The sequence below is a fragment of the Saccoglossus kowalevskii genome, chromosome 15, assembly GCF_978046115.1.
Source record: "Saccoglossus kowalevskii chromosome 15, keSacKowa6.1, whole genome shotgun sequence".
Classification (NCBI taxonomy): Eukaryota; Metazoa; Hemichordata; class Enteropneusta; family Harrimaniidae; genus Saccoglossus; species Saccoglossus kowalevskii.
Window position 1 is genome coordinate 12,816,211 of NC_140655.1, and position 19,478 is coordinate 12,835,688.

Genomic DNA, 19,478 nt, shown 5'->3' on the forward strand with positions numbered 1-19,478 from the left:
ACATGACCATATATGGTCATTTGTTATTTTAATCAAATCTTTTGTTCAATGTTGTCATAATAACACAGGATTCCACTTCCTAACTGCAACAGTGTTTGAGATATGACAGTTATGCATATTAATGAGCTCACATGACCATATATGGTCATTTGTTATTTTAATCGAATCTCTTGTTCAACGTTGTCATAATAACACAGGATTCGTCATCCTAACTATAACAGTGTTTGAGATATAATGGTTATGCATATTAATGAGTTCACATGACCATATATGGTAATCTGTTATTTTAATGAAATCAATTGTTTAATGTTGTCATAATAACACATGTTTCATCTTCCTAACTCCAACAGTGCTTGAGATATATTAGTTATGCATATTAATGAGGTTAGAAGCCCCCACCCCATGGGTGCCCAGCCACGTGGCCTAGCAGTGTGCTATTGGGGCAAAATGATGCATCTGATGACACAAATGCACATACAAAATTTGAAAGAAATCAGACTAATACAAAACATGTAGTTGCATAATTTCTATTTTCACAAAATCCAAGATGGCGGCCAAACCACGTGACTGATCAAAATAATATTATTTTTCTCAAATGGAGCTAAGGCCAGGCATGGTAAATATAAAAACATCTAGTAGATTGGTTGAATCACCTCTGAGAAACAAATGCCCAAACTTTTGGTCAATTTTGCTTAAAATCCAAGATGGCGGCCAAACCATGTGACTGATCTGTAATCTTTCTTAGGTTTCTGAAAGGGTTTGATATACAGATGCCATGAAGCAAAATTGAAAATAATCCCTCAAGTGTTGCCAGAGTAAAAAACTACTTCCTGTTTAGAAGAAATCCAAAATGGTGGCCAAACCACTTGACCAATCGTAATATTTTTTTCAAACATAAATGGGATTCATATATAGAAGCTAAATACTACATATGATAGCATTCTGCTTGGTGGTTCTGAAGAAGAAGATTTTTTAGTGTTTTTTGCCGTTTTTAGGAAAAACAAAATGGCGGGAAAAGTCACATGACCGCTAAAGTTTTTATTGCTGATATCTATTACACATGAGTTGTACTATATACCATAAAAAAATCTAGACGCCTAGACCCTCAGAAAGTGGTCAAACAGCCACTTCCGGTTTTATTTCATTTCAACATGGCTGCCAAACTAATTGACCAATCGAAATTCTGAAAGCATGTTGCACCAGTTCACATTAGGGACTATCAGTATAGAGCATTTTCAGACTATTCAGTTCAGCAGTTTTCTCAAACGGCTTGACGAAATAAGTTGTGGAAGAAAGAAGAAGAAGAAAGAAGAAGAAATTAAAGCCGCAAGCGGCGTCACCGGGGCCCAAGCTGATAAGATTCTGTTTCATAATTAATGAGGTCACATGTTAGACAATCAGGTAGCTCTTATTATCAGTAACATGAGGTCAAAATGAAGTTGGTACCATGTATTTACCTGCTTTGGTTATCGAAATATGGTTTTCAGGATATATAATGAGCCATGTTCTTATGCACAATAATGAGATTACATAATCATATATAGCCATTTCTAATGTCAGTTACATCTTTCATTCAATGTCTTCATAATGACACTAGTTACATGTCCTGCTCTTCGACAGTGTTTCAGATATGACTGCTATGCATATTAATGAGTTGACATGACCATATATGGTCATCTGTTATTTTAATCAAATCTCTTGCTCACTGTTGTCATAATAACACAGGATTCATCTTCCTAACTGCAACAGTGCTTAAGATATAATGGTTATGCATATTAATGAGTTGACATGACCATATATGGTCATCTGTTATTTTAATCAAATCTCTTGTTCACTGTTGTCATGATAACAAAGGAATCATCTTCCTAACAACAACAGTGTTTGAGATATAATGGTTATGCATATTAATGAGTTCACATGACCATATATGGTAATCTGTTATTTTAATGAAATCAATTGTTTAATGTTGTCATAATAACACAGGTTTCATCTTCCTAACTCCAACAGTGCTTGAGATATATCAGTTATGCATATTAATGAGGTTAGAAGCCCCCACCCCTTAGGCGCCCAGCGACAAAACCCAGCCACGTGCCATTCGGTTGAAAAAATGCATCTCAAGAGTAGAATGCACATATACAATTTTAGCCAAATCGGACCAATACAACACATGTAATTGCACAAGATCTGTTTTCATAAAATCCAAGATGGCGGCCAAACCATGTGACTGATCAAAATAATATTATTTTTCTCATATGGAGCTAAGGCCAGGCATGGTAAATATAAAAACATCTGGTAGATTGGTTGAATCACCTCTGAGAAACAAATGCCCAAACTTTTGGGCAATTTTGCTTAAAATCCAAGATGGCGGCCAAACCACGTGACTGATCTGAAATCTTTTTTAGGTTTCTGAAAGGGTTTGATATAGAGATGCCATGAAGCAAAATTGAAAATAATCCCTCAAGTGTTGCCAGAGTAAAAAACTACTTCCTGTTTAGAAGAAATCCAAAATGGTGGCCAAACCACGTGACCAATCGTAATAATTTTTTCAAACATAAATGGGATTCATATATAGAAGCTAAATACTACATATGATAGCATTCTCCTTGGTGGTTCTGAAGAAGAAGATTTGTTAGTGTTTTTTGCCGTTTTTAGGAAAAACAAAATGGCGGGAAAAGTCACATGACCGCTAAAGTTTTTATTGCTGATATCTATTACACATGAGTTGTACTATATACCATAAAAAAATCTAGACGCCTAGACCCTCAGAAAGTGGTCAAACAGCCACTTCCGGTTTTATTTCATTTCAACATGGCTGCCAAACTAATTGACCAATCGAAATTCTGAAAGCATGTTGCACCAGTTCACATTAGGGACTATCAGTATAGAGCATTTTCAGACTATTCAGTTCAGCAGTTTTCTCAAACGGCTTGACGAAAGAAGTTGTGGAAGAAAGAAGAAGAAGAAGAAGAAGAAAGAAGAAGAAAAAACCGAACAATAAGAATAGGGGCCTCGCCCTTTGGGCTTGGGCCCCTAATTAAAGCCGCAAGCGGCGTCACCGGGGCCCAAGCTGACAAGATTCTGTTTCATAATTAATTAGGTCACAAGTTAGACAATCAGGTAGCTTGAATTATCAGTAACATGAGGTCAAAATGAAGTTGGTACCATGTATTTACCTGGTTTGGTTATCAAAATATGGTTTTCAGGATATATAATGAGCCATGTTCTTATGCACAAGAATGAGATTACATAATCATATATAGCCATTTCTAATGTCAGTTACATCTTTCATTCAATGTCTTCATAATGACACTAGTTACATGTCCTGCTCTGCGACAGTGTTTTAGATATGACTGCTATGCATATTAATGAGTTCACATGACCATATATGGTCATCTGTTATTTTAATCAAATCTCTTGTTCACTCTTGTCATAATAACACAGGATTCATCTTCCTAACTGCGACAGAGTTTAAGATATAATGGTTATGCATATTAATGAGTTCACATGACCATATATGGTTATCTGTTATTTTAATCAAATCTCTTGTTCAACGTTGTCATAATGACACAGGATTCATCTTCCTAACTGTAACAGTGTTTGAGATATAACGATTACGCATATTAATGAGCTCACATGACTATATATGGTCATCTGTTATTTTAATCAAATCTTTTTTTCAATGTTGTCATAATAACACAGGATTCCACTTCCTAACTGCAACAGTGTTTGAGATATGACAGTTATGCATATTAATGAGTTCACATGACCATATATGGTCATTTGTTATTTTAATCGAATCTCTTGTTAACGTTGTCATAATAACACAGGATTCATCATCCTAACTGCAAAAGTGTTTAAGAAATAATGGTTATGCATATTAATGAGTTCACATGACCATATATGGTCATCTGTTATTTTAATCAAATCTCTTGTTCAACGTTGTCATAATAACACAGGATTCATCACCCTAACTGCGACAGTGTTTGAGTTATAACAGTTATGCATATTAATGAGGTTAGAAGCCCCCACCCCATGGGTGCCCAGCCACGTGGTCTAGCAGTGTGCTATTGGGGCAAAATGATGCATCTGATGACACAAATGCACATACAAAATTTGAAAGAAATCAGACTAATACAAAACATGTAGTTGCATAATGTCTATTTTCACAAAATCCAAGATGGCGGCCAAACCATGTGACTGATCAAAATAATATTATTTTTCTCATATGGAGCTAAGGGCAGGCATGGTAAATATAAAAACATCTAGTAGATTGGTTGAATCGTCTCTGAATAACAAATACCCAAACTTTTTGTCAATTTTGCTTAAAATCCAAAATGGCGGCCAAACCATGTGACTGATCTGAATTTTTTTTTAGATTTCTGAAAGGGTTTGATACACTGATACCATGAAGCAAAATTGAAAATAATCCCTCAAGTGTTGCCAGAGTAAAAAACTACTTCCTGTTTAGAAGAAATCCAAAATGGTGGCCAAACCACGTGACCAATCGTAAAAAAATGTTCAAACATAAATGGGATTCATATATAGAAGCTAAATACTACATATGAGAGCATTCTACTTGGTGGTTCTGAAGAAGAAGATTTTTAAGTGTTTTTTGCCGTTTTTACGAAAAACAAAATGGCGGGAAAAGTCACATGACCGCTAAAGTTTTTATTGCTGATATTTATTACACATGAGTTGTACTATATACCATAAAAAAATCTAGACGCCTAGACCCTCAGAAAGTGGTCAAACAGCCACTTCCGATTTTATTTCAATCCAATATGGCTGCCAAACTAATTGACCAATCAAAATTCTGAAAGCATGTTGCACCAGTTCACATTAGGGACTATCAGTATAGAACATTATCAGACCATTCCGTTCAGCGGATTTCTCAAACGGCTTGACGAAAAAAGTTACGGAAGAAAGAAAGAAAGAAGAAAGAAGAAAAAACCGGACGATAAGAATAGGGGCCTCGCCCTTCAGGCTTGGGCCCCTAATTAAAGCCGCAAGCGGCGTCACCGGGGCCCAAGCTGACAAGATTCTGTTTCATAATTAATATGGTCACATGTTAGACAATCAGGTAGCTTGAATTATCAGTAACATGAGGTCAAAATGAAGTTGGTACCATGTGTTTACCTGGTTTTGGTTATCGAAATATGGTTTTCAGGATATACAATGAGCCATGTTCTTATGCACAATAATGAGATTACATAATCATATATAGCCATTTCTAATGTCAGTTACATCTTTCATTCACTGTCTTCATAATGACACTAGTTACATGTCCTGCTCTACGGCAGTGTTTCAGATATGACTGCTATGCATATTAATGAGTTCACATGACCATATATAGTCATCTGTTATTTTAATCAAATCTCTTGTTCACTGTTGTTATAATAACACAGGATTCATCTTCCTAACTGCAACAGTGTTTAAGATATAATGGTTATGCATATTAATAAGTTCGCATGACCATATATGGTCATCTGTTATTTTAATCAAATCTCTTGTTCACTGTTGTCATAATAACACAGAATTCATCTTCCTAATTACAACAGTGTTTGAGATATAATGGTTATGCATATTAATGAGCTCACATGACCATAAATGGTCATTTGTTATTTTAATCAAATCTCTTGTTCAACGTTGTCATAATAATACAGGATTCATCATCCTAACTACAACAGTGCTTGAGTTATAACAGTTATGCATATTAATGAGGTTAGAAGCCCCCACCCCATGGGTGCCCAGCCACATGGCCTAGCAGTGTGCTATTGGGGCAAAATGATGCACCTGATGACACAAATGCACATACAAAATTTGACAGAAATCAGACTAATACAAAACATGTAGTTGCATAATTTCTATTTTCACAAAATCCAAGATGGCGGCCAAACCATGTGACTGATCAAAATAATATTATTTTTCTCATATGGAGCTAAGGGCAGTCATAGCAAATATAAAAACATCTAGTAGATTGGTTGAATCGTCTCTGAGAAACAAATACCCAAACTTTTTGTCAATTTTGCTTAAAATCCAAAATGGCGGCCAAACCATGTGACTGATCTGAATTTTTTTTTAGATTTTTGAAAGGGTTTGATAAACTGATGCCATGAAGCAAAATTGAAAATAATCCCTCAAGTGTTGCCAGAGTAAAAAACTACTTCCTGTTTAGAAGAAATCCAAAATGGTGGCCAAACCACGTGACCAATCGTAATAATTTTATCAAACCTAAATGGGATTCGTATATAGAAGCTAAATACAACACATGAGAGGATTCTGCTTGGTTGTTCTGAAGAAGAAGATTTTTAAGTGTTTTTTGCCGTTTTTAGGAAAAACAAAATGGCGGGAAAAGTCACATGACCGCTAAAGTTTTTATTGCTGATATTTATTACACATGAGTTGTACTATATACCATAAAAAAATCTAGACGCCTAGACCCTCAGAAAGTGGTCAAACAGCCACTTCCGGTTTTATTTCAATCCAATATGGCTGCCAAACTAATTGACCAATCAAAATTCTGAAAGCATGTTGCACCAGTTCACATTAGGGACTATCAGTATAGAACATTATCAGACCATTCCGTTCAGCGGTTTTCTCAAACGGCTTGACGAAAAAAGTTACGGAAGAAAGAAAGAAAGAAGAAAGAAGAAATTAAAGCCGCAAGCGGCGTCACCGGGGCCCAAGCTGATAAGATTCTGTTTCATAATTAATGAGGTCACATGTTAGACAATCAGCTGCAGGTAGATTGTATTATCAGTAACATGAGGTCGAAATGAAGTTGGTACCATGTATTTACCTGGTTTGGTTATTGAAATATGGTTTTCAGGATATATAATGAGCCATGTTCTTATGCACAATAATGAGATTACATAATCATATATAGCCATTTCTAATGTCAGTTACATCTTTCATTCAATGTCTTCATAATGACACGAGTTACAAATGTACATGTCCTGCTCTGCGATAGTGTTTCAGATATGACTGCTATGTATATTAATGAGTTCACATGACCATATATGGTCATCTGTTATGTTTAAACAAATCTCTTGTTCACTGTTGTCATAATAACACAGGATTCATCTTCCTAACTGCGACAGTGTTTTAGATATGACTGCTATGCATATTAATGAGTTCACATGACCATATATGGTTATCTGTTATTTTAATCAAATCTCTTGTTCACTGTTGTCATAATGACACAGGATTTATCTTCCTAACTGCGACAGTGTTTAAGATATAATGGTTATGCATATTAATGAGTTCACATGACCATATATGGTTATCTGCTATTTTAATCAGATCTCTTGTTCACTTGTTGTCATAATGACACAGGATTCATCTTCCTAACTGCAACAGTGTTTGAGATATAACGATTACGCATATTAATGAGCTCACATGACTATATATGGTCATCTGTTATTTTAATTAAATCTTTTGTTCAATGTTGTCATAATAACACAGGATTCCACTTCCAAACTGCAACAGTGTTTGAGATATGACAGTTATGCATATTAATGAGCTCACATGACCATATATGGTCATTTGTTATTTTAATCGAATCTCTTGTTCAACGTTGTCATAATAACACAGGATTCATCATCCTAACTACAACAGTGCTTGAGTTATAACAGTTATGCATATTAATAAGGTTAGAAGCCCCCACCCCATGGGTGCCCAGCCACGTGGCCTAACAGTGTGCTATTGGGGCAAAATGATCCATCTAATGACACAAATGCACATACAAAATTTGAAAGAAATCAGACTAATACAAAACATGTAGTTGCATAATTTCTATTTTCACAAAATCCAAGATGGCGGCCAAACCACGTGACTGATCAAAATAATATTATTTTTCTCGTATGCAGCTAAGGCCAGGCATGGTAAATATAAAAACATCTAGTAGATTGGTTGAATCATCTCTGAGAAACAAATACCCAAACTTTTGGTCAATTTTGCTTAAAATCCAAAATGGCGGCCAAACCATGTGACTGATCTGAATTTTTTTTTAGGTTTCTGAAAGGGCTTGATACATAGATGCCATGAAGCAAAACTGAAAATATTCCCTCAAGTGTTGCCAGAGTAAAAAACTACTTCCTGTTTAGAAGAAATCCAAAATGGTGGCCAAACCACGTGACCAATCGTAAACATTTTTTCAAACATAAATGGTATTCATATATAGAAGCTAAATACTACATATGAGAGCATTCTGCTTGGTGGTTCTGAAGAAGAAGATTTTAAAGTGTTTTTTGCCGTTTTTAGGAAAAACAAAATGGCGGGAAAAGTCACATGACCGCTAAAGTTTTTATTGCTGATATTTATTACACATGAGTTGTACTATATACCATAAAAAAATCTAGAAGCCTAGACCCTCAGAAAGTGGTCAAACAGCCACTTCCGGTTTTATTTCAATCCAATATGGCTGCCAAACTAATTGGGCAATCAAAATTCTGAAAGCATGTTGCACTAGGTCACATTAGGGACTATAAGTATAGAGCTTTTTCAGACTATTCAGTTTAGCAGTTTTCTCAAACGGCTTGACGAAAGAAGTTGTGGAAGAAAGAAGAAGAAGAAGAAGAAGATTTGATTTTAGAATGCTCATTTATTAACAACTTTACAAGTTGAGACAATTAAATACACTATAATCTGGTTTGCTCTAAAAAGTTACGAAATTGCTATAAAAGTTACGATTTAAAATTATATGGCATTTACAGCATAATACATAGTGTGTCACTCATATTTACAATTTTGAGTATATATACATAAATGAGTATTACAGTAAAAAATTATTTAGAATTACATTAAAAATCACTTTAATTCATCTGAAATATACAGTTGACCATTTTCTGCTATAGCGATGGCTTCGTTAATACTCCATATTTTGTTAAAATTGTTTACTCCATATTCTGTGCTACTGTAGAAGTAGTATTCTCCATGGATTCTTGAGCGCAGTCTTGTCTTGAATACTTGCACAACATCAGTAAGTGTTTCGTCGTTGAGGGCGTTATGACGTGTGATTTGAATGGCCAGTTTTGCCGATATCAAAATATAGTTAAACAATGCTAAAGCCTTCTTCTGGGCTCCCCCGAAGGATGGTGGACCCAGAATAAACCACCAATGTGGAAGAATAAAGTCATCATTGATTAGTTTGTGACTTATTTTTCCAATAAGCTCAAACAAAGGTGGGAGTCGAGGGCATTGGAAAAAAACATGCATGAGATCATCTTCTTCATGACAAAAAACACACTCAGAATTGGGGCGATAGCGGGCAGCATGCAGGAAACCGCCAGTTGGATATGCACCATGCAAAATTCGCCATTGGAGATCTCCCTCTCTTTTAGTAGTAGGAGGTAAGTAGCAATATTTGTAGACTGGTCTAATTGTATCAGGGAGAGAGAGTAAATCCCGCCAAACTGTATCAACATAATTGGGAATGGTTGCATACATTTGTGACAGTATAAGAAACCTATAGATGGCGCCCTTTTCAATTTTGTACAAAGGACAGTTTAAAATTGTTTCATCCTTTTCAAAAACTATTTCCAATGAATACTGCCATGTCTGTAATTGTGCAGGATTACCACTTGCAAGAAATGTGTTGACTTTTTCCACAAGTGGCAGTGGAATTGACTGGTGTAATATGGAGAAAGCTTTTTCTAGAACGCGCAGAGAATAGATAGGCACCTTTTCATTGATTTCTGTTATGTTGAACCAGCGTTTCTCGGCCAAGTTGACTAGATCACCAATGGTGGATATGCCACCCTCTACAAAATGTGTGAGAATGAAAGGCTCTTTGCGAACAGAGTGTAACACCAAATTATTGTTAAAAAGTGGTTCAATCAAAATAGATTCAACTGAAAAGGGTCTATCCTTTCTGAGTGTCTTGTTTGCAGACCAGGTCACAAGAAGCTCACGATAGAAATCGTGGTTGCTGTACAAACAAGTCGAAGTTAGATTTATAACAAAGAGTTGTTTATCATAGTTGAAATCATTGGTTTCTTGCAGAAAATGGTTTGTGAAGGCAAAACATGGGTGATCTGAGTGAGAGTACAGGTACCTTTGAATATATTGGAGGCGAAATGCCCTGATACGACTCGTGATGTGAACCAATCCTTGTCCACCATATTTTAGTGGCGCATATACCAATGTTTCCGATTTCCAGTGCCGCCCTTGCCATAGGAAGTTAAGAAAAAGCGTTTCAATCTCTTTGATAACATGAACTGAAGGACTGAAGCAGAAGAGACGATGGAAAAGTTTTGTTGCTGCCAGTTGATTTACTATGATGACGCGTCCTTGATAGGAGATTGCACGTGCATAGCGGCCCCACCATTCTAGTTTAGATTTCACTATTCTCACTGCTTCATCCCAGTTTTGGTTATTGTAAGCTGTGGTGTTTCCAATATATACTCCAAGTATTTTGAGACCGGTGCTGTTCCATTGTATATTCATTGGCGCATCGATGCGCCCTTTCCACGAACCAACCCATAGTCCTTGCGATTTTCCATAATTAACGCGTGCATTGCTAGCTTTTTCATAAACTTCCAGCCAGTAAGACAGTTTCTGAAAGTCCTCATTTCTGGTTATAAAGAAATTTATGTCATCAGCATACGCAGATAGCTTGCATGTGCGCTTTGCATATTTAGGAATTAAAATACCCTTTATGTGACTTTTCGTGCGAATCTTATGAAGCAATGGCTCAATTGCAATGGAATACAGTTGACCAGATAGGGCACATCCTTGCCTGATTCCACGTAGAAAAGGTACAGGGGAAGTTAAAGCATTATTTATTCGTATCAAACTTTGTGTATCAGTGTAAATTAGTTTAATGTATGAGATAAAGTTCTCACCAAAGCCAAAGGCATTTAATGCGTTGTACAAATAGTCACGATGAACCCTATCAAAGGCCTTTTCTTGGTCGAGAGCTACAATACCTAATGGGATGCTCGACTGATTGGCGTAGAAGACAGAATCGCGCATTAAGTTGATGTTATCATATATCTGTCTGTGCGGTATTGTGTAGCTCTGGTCAACGTGTATTATCTGACCAAGCGCCCTCTTGAGACGCAATGAGAGAGCTTTGGTGAGAACTTTATAATCAGCACAAAGTAAGCTGACGGGTCTCCAATTTTTTAATAAGGTATTGTCACCCTTTTTAGGAAGAAGGGAAATGACAGCTCTATGACAGGACAGTGGTAATATGCCCTCATTAATAGATTTTAAAAACACTTCATGTAAATCATGTCCAAGTGTAGACCAAAACTTTTTGTAGAACTCTGCAGGAAGTCCATCAATTCCAGGCGTTCTACCATGACTGATTTGTTTCAAAGAATCAGACAATTCATCAAAAGAAAGAGGACTGTCACACATAGAAGAAGTGTCTATATCAAGCTGTGGTAAATCGCTCAGAATCTCGGCCTGTGCCTCGTTAGAAATTGTGGATGGTGAGAACAAGTCAGCATAAAATTGTCTTGTCAGCTGACACATTTCACCTGTGTTACTTGTAAGTGTGTTGTCATGGTTACGAAGTTGGGTGATAGATTTATGTGTGCCTCTATTTTTTTCAAGATCAAAGAAAAAACTACAACTACTGTCAGAGTCATTAAGTAGACGATGACGGGAGCGAATTGACGCACCCTTTGTTTCCTTGTTTACCAAGTGTTTGAGCATTTCCTTTTTCTGACAATACTCTGTATTTTCCCCGACGTTGTCAGGAAAGCGTGTCTCAAGTAGTTTTATTTCACGCATGAGTTTTTCCTTTGTGTTCTTGAGTTGAGATGAGCTATTAGATGTATATTGTTTGGTTAATTCTTTAATTTTGTATTTACCCAGATCCCACCATTTTTGTATATTGGTATAATTATTTTTCATTTTGCGCCACATGACCCAGAATTCATTAATAATGTCACAGTATGTTTCATCATCGATGAGACTCGTATTAAAACACCACAATGGAGACCGGTTATTAACATGTCTTTGAGACAAGACAAAAGTTATCAAATCATGATCTGAGAACTGAAAGGAAGATTGAATTGACACACATGATATTTTTGAAGTTAGTGCTTTATTAATAAACACAGTGTCCAGCCTAGAACCACTGTCACCTCTGACCCAAGTGAATACCTTCTCGTTGCCATGGAAATGACGCCAGGCATCGACCAACTTATAGCGATCAAGTATGTTTTGCAGCAAGTTGGCTGACTGTGGATGAGGCTCTCGTGCATTATTACGATCTAGTTTAGGATTCAATGTGCAATTGAAATCACCCGCCATGATTATTGGGTGATTTTTGTCTAGATCATTTAAAGTCTTTTTGAGAGTTTGAAAAAACGCAAGACGATTGACACCATTAGTCGGTGCATACACATTGAGTAAATTGTAAAAACAACCATTGACAGTCACATGTAGATGCAATAAATGACCATCAATAACACTATGTGACGAGTGCACATTTATTTGTTTGTTAGGATGTGTGAGAATAGCAACGCCAGCTGACGTGCTAGAACAATGTGAATAATAAATTGGTGAACGCCATACCACTTGCCACCTGGCTTCATCGATTGGAAGTGAATGCGTTTCTTGGAGAAAGTAGAGGTCAGCTCGGTGATTTAACTTCAAAAAATTGAACAGATCATGACGCTTAAGAGAATCACGACAACCATTGACATTAAGAGAGACTACTGAAATAGTCGCCATAATGAGTAATAAAAGAGTGGAAATACAATACATTACTGTTGAGTATTTGCTTTAAGCAGACTGATTTTTCTATGGTGTAACAATTTCATTTCAATTTTATGTATGCGTGCTTTTTTCTGGACCGTGACGGCAGTAGATTCACGCAATTTCCTAAGTGATTTTGACAGTAGTCGCGCATCTGAGCAAAAATCAAGGCATCGTTCAAGAATTTTTTTAGACCCTTTTATTTGATCTAAAAATGCAATGAGTTCACTGAATTTTATGAGTTTAAACTCCGGTTGATCTATCACACCATCAGACACCATAGAACCCACTGACTCAACATCTGAAAAATCCTCTGTATCCTCATTAACCAGCAATTCCTCATCGGGTGGAGGGGGAGGAAGTGGTAATAAATGAGGAGGGGGAGCAAAGATAGGGGATGAAGGAGGGGTTCGTACCCTCACTTCGTCATTTACCATAGACAAGTTTTGATCAAAGGGATCAATATATTTATCATTGACACATTTGCTGCCAGTATTCTCATTTCGGTGTACTTCTGAGTTTTCACTTGTTTGCATAACATTCTGTGGTACATTTATTTTTTCACTTGTTTTCATGTTATCAGTTATGTATTGTTTATCATTATTTGAAGTAACAAGCTTATCGTCATTTATACTAGTACTGTTACCATTTTTATCATCATGTTTGTCATTGTTTATGATATCAATGTTATCACCATGTTGTTTATCATTATCCATGTCATCGATTCTGTCGTCATTACTGGTGATATCAGTTTCATCATGTACATGTAGTATAACATTATTTGTATCATTAATTTGATCGTTATTATTGGTAATATCAGTTTCATCATGTGGTATAACATTATTTGCATCATCATTATTAATATTATCATTAGTTTTATCAATTTTGTCGTGTGAGTCATCATTATTTTTGTTATCAGTTTGATCTTTGTTTTTCGTGAGTGTGCCATTACGTTCGCGTGTGCAGTTTTTACGAACATGACCAATCTCCTTACAGTAGAAACAACGCATTTCATCGGTTGAAATGTAAACTGAATATGGTCGACCTTCAAACATGACATGTACTAGACCATTTAAATGCTCATTTCGCAATAACATGTGAGCTCGTCTTCGAAATGACTGTACATGTTTCAATGTCTCAGATTTACAGCCCAAAGGAATAGTGTGAATACCACCAACTATCCTACCATGTTCAGACAATTCTTTATGTAAAACACTGTTCGGAATAAACGGAGGTACATTTGAGATAATCACTCGTGTAGCAGGCTTGACCATCTGCTCTACATGTACCATGGTATCATTGACAAAGAGACCAGAACTGATGACCTCCTCGACATGTGTAACACTAGAAAGAAAAATAATAACTGAGTGATTCATTCTAGATGCGGCGATAACATTCTCATCGCCGATCAAATCACCAACAGCAGTAACATACTGCTCCACTGATAACTCAGTAATAGATTGGCATCTCACTGCGTGATTTCGCGTGAGTGTATTTACAAATTGCCGGACAATGGGGGCGGCCATCTTGCCAGCCCCACACTGAAACCAACACACACAACTAATCCAACAAAAATCACAGCAATCCGCTGGTAAAACAAAACAAATTTCAAATAGAAATGATAAACAAAATACCACGAAAATAGTGGTGAAGAAATAAAACAAAGAAATCACTTCCCTGGCTTAGAATGAGTCAAAGTCCTGGAGCTCAGTAAAACACGTCCTCTCTCCATAGAAGAAAGAAGAAGAAAAAACCGGACAATAAGAATAGGGGCCTCGCCCTTTGGGCTTGGGCCCCTAATTAAAGCCGCAAGCGGCGTCACCGGGGCCCAAGCTATCGGACGAATTTCATCATTGAAGTGGTCACCGAATTGCCATTAAGGTACTTTGAATGATTTGTACCTTGAGGTTGATGTGCCTTCTATTTACCTGATTTGGTAATGAGATATGGTTTTTAGAATATATAAGGAGCCATGTGCTTATGCATATTATTGAGGTTACAATGTCATATATGGTATTCTTTTATATTAGTCTTTTGTTTGATTACTTCATTGTGGCACTGGTTTTGCAACAGTGTTTCAGATATGACAGTTATGCATATTAATGAGTTCACGTGACCATATATGGTCATCTTTTATTTTAGTGAGAGCTCTTGTTTACCATCATCTTAATAATGTAGACCAGGAAGTTTGAATGAACAGTTACATTAGGTACACATGCAGTTAGTTGCATGTATTTACCTGGTCTGGTTATTAAGATATGGTTTTCAAAATATATAATTAGCCATGTGTTTATGGATAATAATGAGGTTTGTTTGATGTCTTCATTATGGTACAAGTTACATATCCCGTTCTGTAATAGTGTTACAGATATGACAGTTATGCATATTAATGAGCTCACAGGACCATATATGGTCATCTGTTATTTTAATCACATTTCTTGTTCAACATCATCATAATAAAACAAGTTTCATCTTACTAACTGCAACAGTGTTTGAGATATAATGGTTATGCATATTAATGAGTTAACATGACCATATATGGTCATCTGTTATTTTAATCAAATCTCTTGTTCACTGTTGTCATAATAACACAGGATTCATCTTCCTAACTGCAACAGTGTTTAAGATATAATGGTTATGCATATTAATGAGCTCACATGACCATAAATGGTCAATTGTTATTTTAATCAAATCTCTTGTTCAACGTTGTCATAATAACACAGGATTTATCTTCCTAACTGCGACAGTGTTTAAGATATAATGGTTATGCATATTAATGAGTTCACATGACCATATATGGTCATCTGTTATTTTAATCAAATCTCTTGTTCAACATTGTCATAATAACACAGGATTCATCACCCTAACTGCGACAGTGTTTGAGTTATAACAGTTATGCATATTAATGAGGTTGGAAGCCCCCACCCCATGGGTGCAAGACCACGTGGCCTAGCAGTGTGCTATTTAGGCAATATGATGTGTCTAAAAACGCAAATGCACATACAAAATTTGAAAGAAATCAGACTAATACAAAACATGTAGTTGCATAATTTCTATTTTCACAAAATCCAAGATGGCGGCCAAACCATGTGACTGATCAAAATAATATTATTTTTCTCAAATGGAGCTAAGGCCAGGCATGGTAAATATAAAAACATCTAGTAGATTGGTTGAATCACCTCTGAGAAACAAATGCCCAAACTTTTGGTCAATTTTGCTTAAAATCCAAGATGGCGGCCAAACCATGTGACTGATCTGTAATCTTTCTTAGGTTTCTGAAAGAGATTGATACACAGATGCCATACAGCAATATTGAAAATAATTCCTCAAGTGTGGCATGAGTAAAAAACTACTTCCTGTTTAGAAGAAATCCAAAATGGTGGCCAAACCACGTGACTAATCGTAATAATTTTTTCAAACATAAATGGGATTCATATATAGAAGCTAAATGCTACATATGAGAGCATTCTGCTAGGTGGTTCTGAAGAAGAAGATTTTTTAGTGTTTTTTGCCGTTTTTAGGAAAAACAAAATGGCGGGAAAAGTCACATGACCGCTAAAGTTTTTATTGCTGATATCTATTACACATGAGTAGTACTATATACCATAAGAAAATCTAGACGCCTAGACCCTCAGAAAGTGGTCAAACAGCCACTTCCGGTTTTACTTCAATCCAATATGGCTGCCAAACTAATCGACCAATCAAAATTCTGAAAGCATGTTGCACTAGTTCACATTAGGGACTATCACTATAGAGCATTTTCAGACTATTCAGTTCAGCAGTTTTCTCAAACGACTTGACGAAAAAAGTTACGGCGGAAAGAAGAAAGAAAGATTAAAGCCGCAAGCGGCGTCACCGGGGCCCAAGCTGACAAGATTCTGTTTCATAATTAATGTGGTCACATGTTAGACAATCAGGTAGCTTGAATTATTAGTAACATGAGGTCAAAATGAAGTTGGTACCATGTATTTACCTGGTTTGGTTATCGAAATATGGTTTTCAGGATATATAATGAGCCATGTTCTTATGCACAATAATGAGATTACATAATCATATATAGCCATTTCTAATGTCAGTTACATCTTTCATTCAATGTCTTCATAATGACACTAGTTACATGTCCTGCTCTGCGACAGTGTTTAGATATGACTGCTTTGCATATTAATGAGTTCACATGACCATATATGGTCATCTGTTATTTTAATCAAATCTCTTGTTCACTGTTGTCATAATAACACAGGATTCATCTTCCTAACTGCAACAGTGTTTAAGATATAATGGTTATGCATATCAGTGAGTCACATGACCATATATGGTCATCTGTTATTTTAATCAAATCTCTTGTTCACTGTTGTCATAATAACACAGGATTCATCTTCCTAACTGCAACAGTGTTTAAGATATAATGGTTATGCATATTAATGAGTCACATGACCATATATGGTCATCTGTTATTTTAACAAATCTCTTGTTCACTGTTGTCATAATAACACAGGATTCATCTTCCTTACTGCAACAGTGTTTAAGATATAATGGTTATACATATTAATGAGTTCACATGACCATATATGGTCATCTGTTATTTTAATCAAATCTCTTGTTCACTGTTGTCATGATAACACAGGAATCATCTTTCTAACTACAACAGTGTTTGAGATATAATGGTTATGCATATTAATGAGTTCACATGACCATATATGGTAATCTGTTATTTTAATGAAATCAATTGTTTAATGTTGTCATAATAACACAGGTTTCATCTTCCTAACTCCAACAGTGCTTGAGATATATCAGTTATGCATATTAATGAGGTTAGAAGCCCCCACCCCTTAGGCGCTTGGCGACAAAACCCAGCCACGTGCCATTCGGTTGAAAGAATGCATCTCATGAGTAGAATGCACATGTACAATTTTAGCCAAATCGGACCAACACAACACATGTAAATGCACAAGGTTTGTTTTCATAAAATCCAAGATGGCGGCCAAACCATGTGACTGATCAAAATAATATTATTTTTCTCATATGGAGATCAGGCCAGGCATGGTAAATATAAAAACATCTTGTAGATTGGTTGAATCACCTCTGAGAAACAAATGCCCAAACTTTTGATCAATTTTGCTTAAAATCCAAGATGGCGGCCAAACCATGTGACTAATCTGAAATCTTTTTTAGGTTACTGAAAGGGAATGATATACAGATGCCATGAAGCAAAATTGAAAATAATCCCTCAAGTTTTGCCAGAGTAAAAAACTACTTCCTGTTTAGAAGAAACCCAAAATGGCGGCCAAACCATGTGACCAATCATAACAATTTTTTCAAACTTAAATTGGATTCATATATAGAAGCCAAATACTACATATGAGAGCATTCTGCATAGTGGTTCTGAAGAAGAAGATTTTCAAGTGTTTTTTGACGTTTTTAGGAAAAACAAAATGGCGGGAAAAGTCACATGACCGCTAAAGTTTTTATTGTTGATATCTATTACACATGAGTTGTACTATATACCATAAAAAAATCTAGATGCCTAGACCCTCAGAAAGTGGTCAAACAGCCACTTCCGGTTTTATTTCAATCCAATATGGCTGCCAAACTAATTGACCAATCGAAATTCTGAAAGCATGTTGCACCAGTTCACATTATGGACTATCAGTATGAACCATTATCAGACCATTCCGTTCAGCGGTTTTCTCAAACGGCTTGACGAAAGAAGTTGTGGAAGAAAGAAGAAGAAAGAAGAAAAAACCGAACAATAAGAATAGGGGCCTCGCCCTTCGGGCTTGGGCCCCTAAAAAAACCGGACAATAAGAATAGGGGCCTCGCCCTTCGGGCTTGGGCCCCTAAAAACCGGACGATAATAATAGGGGCCTCGCCCTTCAGGCTTGGGCCCCTAATTAAAGCCGCAAGCGGCGTCACCGGGGCCCAAGCTGATAAGATTCTGTTTCATGATTAATGAGGTCACATGTTAGACAATCAGCTGCAGGTAGATTGTATTATCAGTAACATGAGGTCGAAATGAAGTTGGTACCATGTATTTACCTGGTTTGGTTATTGAAATATGGTTTTCAGGATATATAATGAGCCATGTTCTTATGCACGATAATGAGATTACATAATCATATATAGCCATTTCTAATGTCAATTACATCTTTCATTCAATGTCTTCATAATGACACGAGTTACATGTCCTGCTCTGCGACTGTGTTTTAGATATGACTGCTTTGCATATTAATGAGTTCACATGACCATATATGGTCATCTGTTATTTTAATCAAATTTCTTGTTCACTGTTGTCATAATAACACAGGATTCATCTTCCTAACTGCAACAGTGTTTTAGATATGACTGCTATGCATATTAATGAGTTCATATGACCATATATGGTTATCTGTTATTTTAATCAAATCTCTTGTTCACTGTTGTCATAATAACACAGGATTCATCTTCCTAACTGCGACAGTGTTTTAGATATGACTGCTATGCATATTAATGAGTTCACTTGACCATATATGGTTATCTGTTATTTTAATCAAATCTCTTGTTCACTGTTGTCATAATGACACAGGATTTATCTTCCTAACTGCGACAGTGTTTAAGATATAATGGTTATGCATATTAATGAGTTCACATGACCATATATGGTTATCTGTTATTTTAATCAAATCTCTTGTTCACTGTTGTCATAATGACACAGGATTCATCTTCCTAACTGCAACAGTGTTTGAGATATAACGATTACGCATATTAATGAGCTCACGTGACTATAT